Source organism: Hylobates moloch, unplaced genomic scaffold (genome assembly GCF_009828535.3).
Source record: "Hylobates moloch isolate HMO894 unplaced genomic scaffold, HMol_V3 SCAFFOLD_6, whole genome shotgun sequence".
In the NCBI taxonomy this organism is placed as follows: Eukaryota; Metazoa; Chordata; class Mammalia; order Primates; family Hylobatidae; genus Hylobates; species Hylobates moloch.
In genome coordinates, this window is record NW_026652281.1 from 103,991,713 (window position 1) to 104,005,708 (window position 13,996).

Consider the following 13,996-nt stretch of genomic DNA (forward strand, 5'->3'; position numbering starts at 1 on the left):
TCTACCAAGGTTCTGTCAATTTACTGATTGTTTGAGAATATGTGTTTCACAACATCCTTACCAACTCTGGGTTTTAACATTAAAAAATGTGATTTTGGCTGGGCACAGTGGCTCATGCCTGTAATCCTAGCACATTGGGAGGCCAAGGCGGGCAGATCGCTTGAGCCCAGGAGTTGGAGACCAGCTAAGGCAACATGGCGAAACCAGTCTCTGCAAAAAACACAAAAATTAGCCAGGCATGGTGGCGTGTACTTGTAGTTCCAGCTACTCAGGAGGCTGAGGTTAGAGGAACACTTGAGCTCAGGAAGTAGAGGTTGCAGTGAGCTGAGATCCCACCACTGCACTCCAGCCCCAGAGACAGACAGGTTTAAAAAAAAAAAAAAAAGTTTTTGATAGTTTAGTGGGCAGTGGTATCTGGTTACATTTTTCAGGATGCTTAATTTGTATCCATTTTATGAAGTGCTGCTTCAAATCCTTTTCCCATATATTGAAGGAGTTAGTATTTTCTCCATAGATTGGGTGTATTGCACTCCACTTGAGTCAGGTTCAGGATGGGACCCAGATGGCCAGCTCCAGATTGCTTACCCCAAAGCTGTGGTTTTCAAACATTTTAACAAGCAGGAGAGCCTTTTCTTAATCTCACACAGCGTCTCTTTATGAAAATACTAACAAGTAGCCCATGAGGAAAGGCTTGGAGCACTCCCTTACCCACCCCCACCCCACCCCTCTGGTTCCAGAAACTTTGGGTTTACCTGAGGAGGGGCCACTGGGACCTTGTTGTCCTTCTCTCTGAAGAAGAGCTGTCACCGCAGACCTGAAAGGAGATGAGCAGTTCACAGGTGTGCCCGGAAAAATCTCCAGAGCTCACCTGACAGCCACCAAGCAGCCCAGAACAGGTGAGCCAGGTACAAAGACCAAGGGGCCTCACCTGCGGCCAGAGGCACTGCCACACCCTCCACGTCGCCAGGGCGAGGGTGTGTGCCCGGCAGTTCCAGTGGACGAAGTGCAGCCCCAGTGGGTGGGGCCCGAGGTTTGTGTGACGGATTTTCAGGGAGGAGGGTTGCCAAGAGGAGAGGACTCTGAGGGTGGGATGGATGAGCCCTCCACATCGACACCGGGACCCAGGCCAGGCCCAGGGGGTTATGGGTGAAGGTGGAGGGTGGGGAAGAGGTGAATTCAAAAGCTCCAGCCACAGGGCCCAGGTTTAATCTGATAGTTAGAACCAGAATAATCAGAGCTTTGGGAGCTTTGTGCAATCTCTGCTTCCCTAAGATAACTGAGGGTAGGGGAGAGCTGAATCCAGGCCAGGGAAGAGGGACAGTGGCCACCAGGATGGGGTGGATTAGGGGAGGAAGAGCAACATTGAGAGGAACCAAAGGGATTTGGTGGCTCCCCCATTATCTAAGGGGGAGTAGGTCAGTGGAAGGGAGGCTCAGCGGGACACTTTGTGAACCCAGCGGGGTCTTTGGAGGGGACAGCTGGGAGGGAACTCATGTGACCCTAGGCCTTTGGACATGATGTCACTGGCTACCCTTGCTGACTGAGGTGAGGGATCCTGGCACTATGCTCTGGGGACGCTGCCCTCCACACTTGGGCCCCAGTCCCAGTTTGTAGTCCCTGCCCTTGCCTGCTAGTCCCGCCCCTGGCCTCAGGTGCTGGCCCCGCCCCTGATCCCTGGCCCCAGGCAGCTCTCTGAGCCCGCTGGCCCAGTTCCAGGCCTCGTCCCTACTAACCTGCCGAATCCTTGGCTCCAGGGCCTGCCCCCTGTCTCAGGCCCAGTCTCTGCTTTCAAGTTCAGCACCCCCCGCCCAATGCCCAGCACAGCCAGGGCTGTCCTTGCATGCCCCACCTTCTTAAGCCAGTCCCATGGCCCGGCCCAAAGCCCTCTTACCACCACTCCATCCAGAGTAGGGTGACCCATCACTCTTCACACCCTATCCCTTAGGTACACTTATTTTGCAAATCACCCAAACTAAGTGTTTCAGAAGAATCTGAAAGCCGAGGCCCCGTCCATTCTCTGTCCCCTAGCTGAAGATGTAGCAGCAGTGCTGGCAGGAGCATCTCCTCCACGGCAAACAGTTGGCTCCCTTCTCACTAGGAATTTGCACAGAAAAGGCTTGGGCTCCAATGAGACCCGGTTCTGGTCTAGGCCATCGGTCTTGGGCAAGTCATTTAACCTCTGAGCCTCCTCTGTAACATTAGGGGCCACTACAAGATCTTGGATGGCCACGGCCAGGACCAAATGAGCACCGGCACTTGATATTGCCAGATCAGAGTGGGAAGAAGGAAGCTAGAGCCCCCCAGGTCTACGCTGTGCACGTGGTGACCTGGCTTCCCCAGGAGCCCTTATGTTCATGTGGACACCCTGGCTTTTGCCCTCAGAGCCAAGTACCTGGCAGGATCCCTCCCCACCCATAGCCTGGGGAGTCCAGCCTGCCGGGAAGCAGAGAGTGACCTGCTGTCCCGGCCTGTCCTCTGTCCCTGGGACTCCTGCCTCTTCACCCACAGTTGGCTGACAACCTGCATGCACCTCTGTCCTTCACCCTCTTGCTGGGCTGACCTGACCCAGGCCACAGGCTCGCAAGCATCCGGCATTAGACATAAAGGAGGCAGGCCGCTCCTGAGCCATTTGGGCCTGTGTGACTCCCAGCCCCCACTGCCCTCTCTCTAAGTGGGGAGGAGCTCACCTCTCATCCCTGAGTGAGAAGTTTGTCAAGCAGGATCTTTGGCCTCTGACATTTCCCAAACTGTCCCCCACCAGCTGCACAGCCCCCTCCCCACTCTCCACCCCCACTCCCATGCCCCACCAACTCTTCTGAAAAATCCCTGCATGTTTTTTTCAAAATAGAATTAAATGACAAGAACTGACTATTTAGGGAGGGGTTCCTGAGGGGAAATGGAATCTCGACAACCTTGAAATTATAGCCCTTCTCTTTTCTCAAAGAAAAGAGAAACATGTCAGATCATTGATATTCTCAGCCAGGCCTTGTTTTGAAATATGCTCTCCCCCTATCCTTTCACGAACCACAGACTTTCTCCCTCTTTGAGAATAAGATCACATCAAGTCAGGGATTAGAAACGGGAAAAATTCAATCAGAGCCTCCCTCTGCCAGCTACCCATCTCAATATACTCCCAGGCGAGCAGAATCAGCTCCTGCTCCAACCCTGCTCAGCATCATCATTCAAAACGCACCGGTAGGAAATGGTGAAACAGAAGAACCTTTCATCTTGGCTGAGCAGGGCCTGCAGTGCTGCTCTCCTGGCTCCGGCAGCTGGCTTGTGCCTGGGCCGAGTCAGGCCTCTGGCTTAAATAGGCAGTGGGAGCAGAGCAGGGAGGGCCTGGAGGGCGGGTGTGGAAAGTGGGCCGTTTACCTAGCACAGCAAGGCAGTGTCTGGAGCCAGCAGTGGTCCCAAACATGTGCCTGCCTGCCTGCCTGTCCACCAGGAGGCCTCAATCCCACAGGCCCCAAGACCACAGACCAGCACCTGGGGTGACCCCTGATGGATGTGCAGCTCCAAGGGAGACATCCCTAGATGCACTGAGCTTGGTCAGTTTCCCGGATACCTCCACCTCTCCTTTGTAGCAGAACCAGCTGTGGAGATGGATGGACCTGTTCCCCGGGGCCTCTCTCCAAGCCTCAGTTTCTGCCTTCTTAAAATGAGGATAACACTGACTTCACAGGTCTAGAAATAATATTTGCAAAGGGCCCGGCACCTAGGAGGTTGATTTTTTTACCCACATGGTGATACTGGGGCCAGGTACCTCCGATGAGGCTGGAGCCTAGAGATTTAGTAATGGACCCAAAGTCACACAGCCTTCCATCTGACTGTCAGTGTCAGACCTCATGCAGACCTGGGGCCTCCCAGCCTCATGCTACAGTTGAAGTTCGGGGTGAGTGAGAGTGAAGAGCAGCTGCTCACCTTAGGGAAAAATCTTGACTGAACCCTAGTGAAGGGGTTACCTTTAAGCCCCCAGTGTTATGGGAAAGGGGTCCTGATCCAGACCTCAAGAAAGGGTTCTGGGACCTCGCACAGGAAAGAGTTCAGGGTGAGTCCACATAGTAAAGTGAAAGCAAGTTCATTAGAGAAGAAACAAAAGAATGGCTACTTCATTGACAGAGCAGCCCTGAGGGTGCTTGTTGGCTATTTTTATGGTTATTTCTTGATCATGTGCTAAATGAGGGGTGGATTATTTATGAGTTTTCCAGGAAAGGGGTGGGCAATTCCTGAAACTGAGGGTTCCTCTCCTTTTTAGACCATATAAAACCAAGGATGACTTCTGGAACATTGCCCTGGCATTTGTAAATTGGTGGGAGTGTCTTTTGGCATGCTAATGCATTATAATTAGCATATAATGAGCAGTGAGGACAACCAGAGGTTGTTTTGGTCACCATCTTGCTTTTGGCAGGTTTTGGCTAGCTTCTTTACTGCATCCTGTTTTCATCAGTGGGGTCTTTGTGACCTGTGTCTTGTGCTGACCTCCTATCTCATCCTGTGACTAAGAATGCCTAACCTAGGCTGGATGTAGTGGCTGACGCCTATAATCCCAGCACTTTGGAGGCTTAGGCAGGCAGATCTCTTGAGCTCAGGAATTTGACACCAGCCTGGGTAACATGGTGAAACCCTGTCTCTAAAAAATATACAAAAACTAGCTGAGTGTGGTGGTGCATGCCTGTAATCCCAGCTACTTGCGCTGCTGAAGTGGGAAGATTGCTGGAGCCCAGGAGTTCGAGGCTGCAGTGAGCTGTGATGGCGCCACTGCACTCTAGCTTGGGTGACAAAGTGAGACCCTGTCTCAAAATAAACAAAGAATAAGAATTCCTAACCTTCTGGGAATGCAGCCCAGCATGTCTCAGCCTCATTTTACCCAGCACCTATTCAAGATGGTGTTGCCCTGGTTCAAACACCTCTGACACCAGCACCAAGGCAAGGGGGGTGGCATGGTTGGACAGGCATGGTCAGGCAGCCTGTCTGCATTTGGGTGAGACCCTGGGGGAGAGGTGCAGAAGTATCCCAGAGTAGCTGCTAGTGATGGCTGGTGAGAGGAGCTACCCTTCAAACCTCCTAGGTCTCCGAGTAACACTATAGGGTGATGAGTGTCTCACCTGGTTGTTTCAACTTGATCTTCCAGTGAGTGGGACAGTGCCCCCACCTCAGTGAACAAAGATTAGGACATAAGCTAATGGGGAATTAAGACAAAGCAGTAGTTTGTCATTTTATGCTTGAAAAAGTTCTGCCCTTAAAAGTGCAAATAACTCTACTAGTAAATAATTGAAGTCACATGTGGGAGTTGTCTTTAACAGGAAAAGTACACATTTTGATTTTGATTAACAACATGTTAACTCCTCATTTCTCCCAAAGAAGCAGCAAAACAGAGGGCCTGGATCTCTGTTAGTTGGACTCAGAAGGGAGATCAACTTGACTATATATACTGAAGAAGATGAAGTTCTGATTACATATGAAGCCCATTCACCTGCCAGTCATTAATTGTTGTGTATATTGTGGACCTGACATCCTTTCAGAAGTTTGGACTACAAAGGTGGGAGACACACTTGGAAAGACTGTGCACTTTAGAGCCCAATCTAGGTTCAAATCTGGCCCTGGGCAACACTGGGCCTTCACTTAGTCTCTCTGAGCCTTGGGTTTCTACTACTTTGCAAGGCTGTTGGGAGAATTAGATGAGATGATATTGGTGACAACTCTTTGTAGGCATTCGGTGATCAGTTATCCATTTGGAAAGACAATTCTACAGGGAGCATGGGGTGGGCAGGAGGGGAGACAAGCAGGAAGGCCAGTGCAGTAGGCAAAGCAGGGAGATGGCAGGGCCAAGGCAGTGGGAAGAGAGAACGGTCACATATCTGGGGGACATCTAAGAGGGTAGAATGGTGTTATGAACTGAATGTTTGTGTCCCCAACAAATTTATATGTTGAAGCCCTAGACCCACTGTGTGGCTGCATTTGCAGATGGAGGCTCTAAGGAAGTGTAGATGGTCTCTGACTTACGATGGTGCGACTTAAGAATTTTCAACTTTTCTTTTTTTCTTTTTTGAGACAGAGTCTCACTCTGTTACCCATACTGGAGTGCAGTGGTGCCATCTTGGCTCACTACAAACTCCACCTCCCGGGTTCAAGTGATTCTCGTGCCTCAGCCTCCCGAGTAGCTGGGATTACAGGTGCCTACCACCACGTCCAGCTAATTTTTGTATTTTTAGTAGAGACAAGGTTTCACCACGTGGGCCAGGCTGGCCTCGAACTTCTGACCTCAGGTGATCTGTCCGCCTTGGCCTTCCAGAGTGCTGGGATTACAAGCTTAAGCCACTGTGCCTGGCCAAGATTTTTCAACTTTTCAATGATGCAAAAGTAATAGACATTCCAAAGAAATTGTGCTTTGAATTTTGACCTTTTCTTTTTATTATTTTAATTTTTTATTATAAAATGTTAGTAGTTATTATAAAATAGACTTTGTTAGATGATTTTGCCCAAATGTAAACTAATGTGAGTGTTTCGAACATGTTTAACGTAGGCTAGGTTAAGCTATAATGTTTGCTGGTTTAGGGGTATTAAATGCATTTTCAAGGAACTGTATTTTCAACATAAGATGGGCATATAGGGATGTAACCCCATGACAAATTGAGGAGCATTTGTAATTAAGTTTAAAGGTGGTCATAAGGATGGGCCCCTGATCTGAAAACATTAGTGTTCTTATAAGAAGAGATGCCAGGCCAGGTGCGGTGGCTCACGCCTGTAATCCATTGGGAGGCCAATGTAGGAGGATCACCTGAGGCCAAGAGTTAGAGACCAGCTTGGCCAACATGCAAAACCCTGTCTCTACTAAAAAGACAAAAATTAGCCGGGTATGATGGTGCGCGCCTGTAGTCCCAGTTGCTCGGGAGGCTGAGGCACGCTTGAACCCTGGAGGTGGAGGTTGCAGTGAGCTGCGATTGCATGACAGAATGAGATGCTATCTGGAAAAAAAAAAAAAAAAAAAGAGAAATGCCAAAGTGCATACACGAACCAAGGAAAAGCCATATGCGGACTTGGTAAGAAAGCGGCTGTCTACAAGCCCAGAAGAGAGCCCTTACCAGAAACTGAACCAGCCAGAACATTGATCTCAGACTTCTAGCCTCTAACCTGTAAGAAACTAAATTTCGGTTGTTTAAGCCACCCAGTCTATGATATTTTGTTATGGTAGCCCAAACAGACTTATACAAATGGATGGGGACCAAGGGGTACCTGGGTAACGTGAAAATGGACCAGGAGGCTGGGCATGGTGGCTCATGCCTGTAATCCCAGAACTTTGGGAGGCCGAGGCAGGCAGATCACTTGAGGTCAGGGGTTCAAGACCAGCATGGCCAACATGGTAGAACCCCATCTCTAGTAAAAACACAAAAATTAGCCGGGTGTGGTGGTGTGAGCCTGTAGTCCCAGCTACTCAGGAGGCTAAGCCAGGGGAATTGCTTGAACCCAGGAGGTCAAGGTTGCAGTGAGCTGAGATAGCACCACTATACTCCAGCCTGGGCGATAGAGCACAAGATTCTGTCTCAAAAACAAAAAAACAAGAAGGAAAATGGACCAGGAATTTATTCAGAGGTCTCCTGGTTCAGGTAACTGTATGGCTAGTGAAGTTGCTCACTGGCAGTGGGGTTTGGGTGAATGGGTGAAGGCAGGGTTTGTGGTGTTGGGTGACATTTGCATAGAAGTGTCCAGACAGAATTGGGATCTTCAGACCCAGAACTCAGAGTTGAGGTCTGGATTGGAGCAGGTTTGAGAATATTAGAGTGTAGGCGGACTCTTGGGAGTGACTACATTTTGTCAGATCACTTATTCTTTCTTTCTTCTTCAATTGGTCCATTCTAATTCTAATTTCTTGTTATATAAGATAGCTTTTGTCTTTTGTATTTTTGTAAAAATCAGATATTCTCCTTTGCTTTAAAAAAGTACAATTGTGCACAACTTTCCCCCAATTTTTACAAGACTTTGTTTTCCCCTACTTGTAGAGAACAAGTCTTGTTTAGGAGCATAACTGATGTGGTTAGAATCTACTTGTGCAGTCAGAATTACACATTTTTTTGAGGCTCATTTTGTCTTCAATATTTGTGATGTCAGTTCTCTTGTCATTCTTATCCAATTTCAGAAGAACATATCTCCCTTCACTTCAGCTTGTTGGATAATTTATAATTCAAAATTTACACTAGCAAATGCTTATTTCTTTCCCTCAGAGTTGAACTTGAAAGGTACAGTGTGTTTTCTTTAGTTCTAGGCTGAGCTGTTTTTTCATTTCTGGAAACTTTTCTTATATTATTTCTTTCCTGATGTCTCCTTTATGTGTTCCTCATCCATTCATCTCTCTCTTCTAGGCCTACTTTAGGGCTGTGATACCATTTTCCATTTTCTGAATCAGTTATTTTCTCCTCTCTTTGTTTACATTTTAGGTTTCATGTCTTACCTTCTCAACATCACTAATTTCTTTGTTCTATTTGTTTCTGTTAATGCCAATTACTACTTCCAGGTGTTTTCTAATTCTTTTATAATTGTCACCATGGAATTACAGCTGTTATTTTTTTCTGATCTGTTTCTGTTAGTATTTTGTTGTTGTTGTCATTTATTTCTTTCAAAGTAGTTATTATCCAGTTCATCTTATTTGTTCCTTCAGATTCCATCATTTAAAAAACAAATTAATTGACATTTATTGGGCGCCTACTGCATGCAGACACTGCTGCTTATCATTTAGCACTTGTAGCTGTCTGCTTTCTTTCTCAGTTTAGTGCAGCAGGATTCAGAATTCTTCAGTCACATCTGCTTTGGGCAGGTTCTGATTAATTAATTCATTTATTTTCTCTTGTTCCCCAAAAGATTTAAGATAACTTAAACTGTATCCTATGTACAATATGAGACTTCTTTTGTTTGTTTGTTTAAATAGAGAATTAGAGCTAAGGGAAAACAGAATAAACAAGAGGCCATCAGGCAGAGTTGGAGACACAGAGAGGGTGAGTGAGGTGAAGTCTCATTCCAATGGTGGCCTCAGGTGGGCACAGAGATGTGTTTTATGACTGAGGCTTGTCCTACTGATTTTTGTTGGTGGTGTTGAATGACCCTTTGTTTTAAATTCTTGCTTGAATGGCTACAGTGCAGAAGAGGCTCCCATGGCATCACTCCCTTGGCTAGCCCCCCTGGGTGGGACATGCATATATATATATATATATCTTTCCCAAGGGGGCTGGAATTAAAAAGAAAAAAAAAGGCAGGATTATAGGTGATAGTGTGGACTGGGGGCACATAAACAGTGTAACAGTGACCCCCAGCCTCATGGCTCACCTTCCAAAAGTCAGTATTGATTGAGCAACTAATTAGCTGTGTATTTCCTGTGCTCAGAATCAGAGATTTTCCCTGTGTTGAGTGGCAACTGTAATCTGGTCGAGAGGAAGGCTTTTCAGGGGCTCTCTGTTCCCACAGAACTCCAGAGTGGCCTCATTTCACACTTCTTGGGAACTAGTTTTTCGAGTGACAGATTGATTGGTGTATGGGTGGTTACAAAAAAAGATTCTATTTTATTAGCTGTTTGTCTTGCAAAGTGAAATAGTTTTTTTAAACTTTATCAAAATGTCATCATCTCCAGGGTTTAAAGTGTGCCCTCTGGCTTTGAGGGAAGATCTCAGTCCCATAGCCGTCATGTCCCAGTTTACCTCAAGATATTGAGCAATGAGCCTGAGACCGGGCAGGTGAGCTCGGGCCTGTGGCCACCCCAGTCTGGGCCCACTTAGGGGGTGACCCTGAGTGGCAGCTAGCTGAGCACCAAGGTGACAGACAGCTCGAAATTTCATCCCGGTGCCTAAACTGTCTTAAAAAAATACATCAAGGGAAAAGTAAAATCTAGACATTCCTATACATGAGAGACTGTGTATAGGTAATGTTGCTTTTCTGTTTGAGAAGGAAATAGAAAATATTTCACTTACTCTTTTTTTAAAATTAAAAATGAGGAATATATCAAACAATAAAAAAGACCTTAGTTTCCTATTGTGGCAGTTAAAGAAGAGAGAAAACCAGACTGAAAGTGGTTGAGGGAAGGCAGGGAGCAGAGTCCTGTCCCCTGGGTGCCTCAGCTCAGTGTACCTGGCCTGGGCAGCCCAGCCCTGCCCTTCCAGCCTCAGCGGGTGTAGCCCCTAGTTGTCTACTCTGTCCTTGGCCCCTCCCTCAGCCCCAAGTATCCTGTCCAGAGTCAAGGTCAATTACTCCTAGTTCCTGAGTCCATTTCTAGTCCCTACTCCCAACCCATCCCTGGCTGTCACCTCCACCAGGGCCTCCTCCTGTCTTGCCTGCTTTGAGCCCCTTCCCTCCTAATCGGGCTGAAGCCTGTGATCCCCATCACCAGCAGCTCTGAGCTCATTCTGCCCTTGTCCAGCATCTCCAGATCTCCCTCTACCCCCAGGATCAATCCTTCTACCTGGCCTGGCTTGAGGACCCCAGTGACCAGGCCCTGCCCTCCTCAGCCTCATTTCTGCCCCTCTCTTTCTCCCACTGATTTGATCTGACGGCCCCGACCTCCAGCCTTCACTGTTCCTGGAACATACCATGCTCTTTCACGCCTCCATGCCTTTGCACATGCTGTACCCTGTGTCTGGAACACCCTGGTGGTCCACCTGACACCCCTCCTCCAAGGTTCAGCTCTAAAGCTTCCAACCCCCTCCCCTCAGTCTCACACCCTGGGGCTTTGTACTGGCAGCCTAGAGCCCCCTGAGCTCTAAGCACAGGGCCCAGTCCCTGATAGGCATTCCAGGAACCTCGGTGGAATCAATAAAGTGATTTCTAGCCAGGCGGGCATGTCCATCACCGGAAGGTTTGATTCCGTTTGTACACACCAGGGGGCACAGCAGGAGCTGTGAGAAACTGCTCCCAATTGTTTGAATTATTGCCTCAATGAGGCTACTTTGTTGTAAAACAAAAGAAAACAAAATGAAAATGCAACATGGAGACTTGAAATTTAAAAGCTGTGTGAACTCACGTGTGTGTTGTGAGTGCCTATAGCTTACTGGAATCATCATCTTCATCAACATGATTATATAAAAAATGTTTTGGGGCACCCACTGTATGCCAGGCACTGTGTTCACAGCATTCTCTGTACAATGCCTTGTTTTATCCCCTAAGCAGCTTGGGGAGGGTAGGTATTATTGATCCTGTACTCAGAGATGAAAACTGAGGCTTGGAGGGGCTTAAGTGACTTGCTCAGTCACACAGCTAGAGGGTGGCACAGATTCTGTGAGCAAGACTTATCTACAGCCCCATCCTGGTTAGCATTTTGACCGATGGGGCTCTCTAATACACAGGAGGTGTCCATAGGTAAGGGAGGAACACCCCAGGGGTTGGGAAGTCTTGCTAGCCACCACCCTTCCCTCTTACCTGCCTCCTCCTCTGTCCCAGAGGGATTCAAGGCGGATGCTGCCATGATTTATTCTTAACACTTGAGTGTGAATTCATCCATCAACTGTTGTCCTGGATATCTGAATGGTCAGAGAGCTGGTGGGGATTGGGAGGTATAAACCCAGCAGGAACCAGGTAGAGTTCTGCTGTGGGGCTGAGGGATGATGGGGAACACCCCGGTCAAGCCCATTGTCTCTCCCTGGTGTCCTTCAGCCTTGCGCCCTCCATTTGTTCTCCATACAGAAGCCAGAGTGGTCTTTCTAGGTACACACCTGGGTACCCTCCCAGCTGAGAACTCTTTCATGGCCCCCAGGATAAAATCCATGCCCCACGTCTGCCTCCTCTCCTGTCACACTTCTTGCCAATCCTGTCCTTAGAGCTCTCCTCTTTCCTTCTTGGTCCCGGTCTCTCTCCAGGATGGCCTTTCCTCAGCCTGGAATTCCATGCCTCGCTTGGTTAGCTCCTCCTCATCTTCTTGCCTTTTGCAGGTTGGGGGGGTGGTCTCTTCAGGAAGCCTTCCCCCCTCCCCTGGTGGCAGTGCTTCATCTTAGGGACTCCTACAGTGAGCCCCTATTGCTCCTGGCACCACCCCAGAGGTGGTCTCTAGAGGGTCTGGGACCTGGGTCACATGTCAAACAGTCCTGGCCACCTGCAGACAGGCAAGGCCAGGGGATGACAACCACGGGGAGGAATATGCCCCAAAGGCAACCTTCCAGAGGGAGATACAGAATCTGGTTCTGGGATGTTGGGGCTTCGTCAGGGAGGGAGGGAGGGAGTCCAAGAGGTGGGTGGGCGTCTGGACTGTGCTAGGGCTGTGGCCACCTGGGCCCCTGCTGGAGCTGCAGCTGTGGCTGCTGTTCTCAGGGAGAACAGGCAGAGGGAAAAAGGGGGTCAAGGACAGAAGCTTGGGGCTTATCCCATTTTTGGCTTGGTGAGGAAAGAAGAGCCAAAAAGAGCACTTGGGAAAGGAGGAAGATCACAGAAAAGGTGCTTAAAATATAGCACTGTTTTTATTTAGTTCTCAAATAATCTTACTTTTTTCTTTTTCACTTAGAATAGCTGGAAAAAGAGGGCCCTACGTGGCAGTCCCTGGGATGAGAAAATCATGTGTCAGAAAGCTGGTGCCGAATCCCTCGCGCTATTTTTACCTTCCTGACACTACCTCTTTGAGCACCGAGGAGGATCCTGGCCTGAGGTGGCCGAGCTGGAGTCTTCCAGGCTGATGTGGCCAACCTTCACCTTGTTCTCCAGAAACCACCAAAAAGCTGGCTATTCACTTTTCTTGACCAGAAATAAATGCATCAGACAAGTGTTCTCAAGTAATCTTGAGGGATGTGAACACAAAATTATCCCATAAATTGCTTTTGTTTCCTTTCCTCAGTTCAAAGTTGGTTTTTGGTTTGTAGTAGTTACATTAAAATTAGACAGTAATTCATGCTCTTAAAATAGAATCTCCACATTCCCAAGTTTAGAAAGAAAAGCCACCTAGGAATGAGAAAAACGTGGACCTATGTGAAATGCCGTTCCATTAGCCACAGAATCTTTTGTGGGCCTTGGTGGGGGCACCCATCAGGCGGGATTTGTGGCAGAGCACACCAAAGTGGAGTGTGTCTGTGGTCACTTTTCATTCTGTTCCCTGCTCCAGGTCAAGGAAACCTTTGACATCGTGGCCAGGAGCTCTGGGGGCTCACTAACCTCTAATTACATTTCTTACTTAAAATAGTGATAAATAGTCCCTCTGTTGATTCAAACATTTAAAAACATTGAGCCTGTAGTTGTTGGCTCTGAACAAAGAGAGAAAATCCTCCCGGCCTCCTCAGGCCCGCCCAGCCTCTGCCTACACCTCTGGGTTCTCAAACTCTCGTTCAAATGCTGAAGCCAGAAAATGTCCCTGTGGGTGGGCTTGGGGGGAGGTCACTTCAGGATTCAAAATCAGGACTGGCTAGGCCGTGCAGTGAGGTCCCATTTTCCCCACATGGGGACTTCTGGCTTCTCCTATTACCTGGCTCCTGCTCTGGGTTCAAGGTGAAGGTCAGGAGGTGAGAAGGAGGAGCCACCATCTTACCCCCACTGCCCCATGGTCTGGTGCCCCATAGCATGTCCACTCACCACTGTGCTTCGTTTATGAATGTCAGCCCCTGGTCCCACAGGCCTTGGATGTAAAAAGAACAACTCTGCTGTCCCCATGCCCCCAGTACATCTGCTGCCTGGAATGGAGGGAAGTAGGGACCCCTTCTAGGCCTGTGGGGTCCCCTTCAAGAGCCAAGTGCCATCCATCCCATCTTGTGGATACCCACAAAGAAGGAGCCTTGAGGCCCAGGCTCCCTAGAGGCAGCTGATGCAATGTAGGGGCGGGTGGGTGGGGAGGAAGGAAGAATGATGGTCAGACCCCCCACTGGCCATTCTTCTTGGATGACTTGGAACCCAATCAGCGGCTGCTCACCTGGACTGCCAGGTTGCCTCGTCCTCATCATTTGGAAGACTGCACCAGTGGCCAGGTATGGACTTTGCTTCTGTAGTGACCATGTCCAGAGAGGAGCCCCTTGTTATAAACACAGTACATCAGTGACATCCACGATAA

At 48.6% G+C, this 13,996-nt stretch overlaps 1 protein-coding gene across 2 annotated transcripts in view; it reads right to left on the reverse strand.

Annotated features, from left to right (window-relative positions):
• The window catches only part of SMPD3 (sphingomyelin phosphodiesterase 3), an 88,009-nt gene that overhangs the window by 25,074 nt on the left and 48,939 nt on the right, over positions 1 to 13,996 (reverse strand). For both annotated transcript variants that reach the window (XM_032157726.2, XM_032157722.2), the window contains exon 2: positions 753 to 814. The gene's annotated coding sequence lies outside the window, so the exon portion shown is untranslated. The remainder of the gene's footprint in view (positions 1 to 752; positions 815 to 13,996) is intronic.